This window comes from Castor canadensis, chromosome 1 (assembly GCF_047511655.1).
Source record: "Castor canadensis chromosome 1, mCasCan1.hap1v2, whole genome shotgun sequence".
Classification (NCBI taxonomy): domain Eukaryota; kingdom Metazoa; phylum Chordata; class Mammalia; order Rodentia; family Castoridae; genus Castor; species Castor canadensis.
Window position 1 is genome coordinate 112,704,327 of NC_133386.1, and position 3,318 is coordinate 112,707,644.

The following is a 3,318-nucleotide window of genomic DNA, read 5'->3' on the forward strand; positions in this document are numbered from 1 at the left end:
AAGGGCCTCATTATAGCTGTATCTTTAAAAAAAGAAAAAGACTCCACTATTATTTTCATGTTTTTTTTAGTTAAAACTGGTATAAATGAACTTTAAAATATTAGGAAAAGCTAGGCATTGGTGGCTTGTGCTTGTAATTCCAACTACTTGGGAGGCTGAGATTGGGAGGATCAAGGTTCAAGACCAGTTCAGGCTAGTAGTTTGTAAAACCCTATCTCCAAAATAACCAGAGCAAAATGGACTGGAGGCATGGGTCAAGTGGCAGAGTGCTTGCTTTGCAAGTGTGAAGCCCTGGGTTCAAACCCCAGTCCCACCAGGGGAAAAAACAAAGGAAATACTACTTATCTTTACTGTTTCCACCTGAGTAAATTAGGTTGCCTTAACTCTGAGTTTTGATATATTCAAAAAGAAACAACTGGATGTATTCCCCCCTCCTTCCATTACCGTAATACAATACAAAGTAACAACCATTGAAAGTCCTCAATGCAAAAATTTGCCTGCTTTGCCCACATGAGGTCTGTAGTGGATGATCATGAAGTATGGATGGCAGACCCAAGGAAACCATCAAATAGATTTTCATCACTGGTTAGCTTCAAATCACATTGCATATGTGAACATTTTTAAATACTTGAGCCATTCCAATATTTAAAATTTTAATATCAAAATTTGTCCTTCTTAAATTCAAATGGCCAAAAAACACATGAAAAAATGCTCACCATCTCTAGCAATAAAGGAAATGCAAATTAAAACCACACTAAGATTCCACCTCACCCCTGTTAGAATAGCCATCATTAGAAACACCACTAACAACAGGTGTTGGTGAGGATGCCGGGGGTGGGGGGGGGAGGAACCCTTTTACTCTGCTGGTGGGAATGTAAACTAGTACAACCACTCTGAAAAAAAATTTGGAGGCTTCTTAAAATCTAAACATAGATCTGCCATATGATCCAGCAATACCACTCTTGGGGATATACTCAAAAGAATGTGACACAGGTTACTCCCAAAGGCACTTGCACACCCATGTTTATTGCAGCACTATTCACAATAGCCAAGTTATGGAAACAGCCAAGATGCCCCACTACTGACGAATGGATTAAGAAAATGTGGTATCTATACACAATGGAATTTTATGCAGCCATGAAGAAGAATGAAATGTTATCATTTGCAGGTAAATGGATGGAACTAGAGAACATCATCCTGAGTGAGGTTAGCCTGGCCCAAAAGACCAAAAATCATATGTTCTCCCTCATATGCGGACATTAAATCAAGGGCAAACACAACAAGGGGATTGGACTTCGATCACATGATAAAGCGATAGCACACTTGGGAGATACGAGGATAGGTAAGACATCCAAAAAACTAGATAGCATTTGTTGCCCTCAATGCAGAGAAACTAATGCAGATACTTTAAAGTGACAGAGGCCAATAGGAGAAGGGGACCAGGAACTAGAGAAAAAGTTAGCTTGAGAAGAATGTATTTAGAAGGTAACACACATGCACAAGAAAGCAATGCAAGTCAACTCCCTGTATAGCTATCCTTATCCCAACTAGCAAAAACCCTTGGTCCTTCCTATTATTGCTTATACTCTCTCAACAAAATTAGAGATAAGGGCAAAATAGTTTCTACCTGGTAGCGAGGGGGTGGGGGGGAGAAGAAGGAGGTTGGGGGGGAAAGGGGGAGAAATGACCCAAACATTGTATGCATATATAAATGAAAGAAAAAAAATTGTCCTTCTTTCTACCAACTTTTTAGTGTGATTCTGCTACTTTCAGAAAGACATGTCACCATCATCTTATCCTAGTAAAGTTCACTAAATACCAATTAGAGATAACGGATGTGCATTGTAAAGCCTGAAGTGCAGATTTTATATAAAGAAAGTAAAGTCTGTTTCATCCAGATAAATGTAGTACATGTAATAAGCCTGCATAAAACCTGCAAAGTACAGAATAACTAAATAACCTCTTCATTTTGGAATTTCAAGTCTATGTTAAACAAAATTTGCAAGAATAGTACAAAAATATCATGCATTCTCTACAGACTTACTAATTTTCAACACTTCCACATTTATTTTTCCTCTCTCTAATACAAACTACTTTTTATGAACCCATGTCTCACCACCTCACTCTATCAGGAGTATGTACTTCCCAAGGTTAAGAAAGTTCTCTTGAAAATTCACATTATAGTTATCAAATTCAATTCATGCAATTCTTTATTACACCTATATTTCATAGTATACTTTCATCAACTACACTAATAAAGTCTTAGCAATGTTTCTTTTTCTTTCCTTCATCCAGGACTGCCTACCTACTGCATTTAATAGAGTTGTTCCACTGGTTATGTTTGCTGTTATATATTTTTGGGGGATTGGAGGGACATAGGGTTTCACTGTGTAGCCCAGGCTGGCCTCGAACTCACAATCTTTTTGCCTCACCCTCCCTAGTGCTGGAATTAAGTCATGCACCACCATGCCTGGCTACCATTTTATCTCTTATGATCCCTTCATCCTCCACTTTCACTTCTATTTTTTCTCGTGTTGGACAGTTTTAAATGTTATCTTCTGACTTCCATCTGCTACCTTGGTGGTAGTGTAATAATGATGATTTTATCCCATTTTCTTCCATCCACCCCCTTATCTCTCATTTGTTAGTTGTATTCTTTGTACTTTGGCAACACAAATGATACTTTACATTCTGATCTTCCAATCACATTTTAGAGTTAGGTCTACAATGAGTATCAACACTCATTGTCAGTTCTCTGCCAAAGTTTCCTAATCTTCCTGTGGCTGAAGAGGTTCACCCTCCTGTGAGTGACTCCGTGGGACCCACCAAAACATAAACTGATGAACCGCACTCCCGGTTCTGAGCCAGGAGGCTTGGTGGTCCTGAAGCACACATTTTTCACAAGGTTCTGGGTGATGCTGATGTTACCGGTCTGGGAAACACACGTTGAGAACCACAGCTATGGCAGATCCTTGGGAAGGGCTGAGTTTTTGTGTGTTTCATGTTTTTCTAGCGCCACGATGCATGAAGAAAAACTAGATATAAAACCTCCTACCTCTGAGTTTCTTAAAAATGCTGCTGCACTTTTGCCTTTTTTTTGTTTTGTTTTGTTTAATCATCAGGTGTAGATTATGCAAAGGGGTTTCGTTGTGATATTTCCAGACATACATATAATTTGACTACAGTCACCCACTGTTACTTTTCTTATCCTCCCGTCCCCTACATTTTTTTTATCATATTTGCCTTGCTTTTTATCAACTTCTCGTACAGACCAGTCAGCCTAATTTTTTCAGCCATTAAGTAATTTTTCTTTTTGCA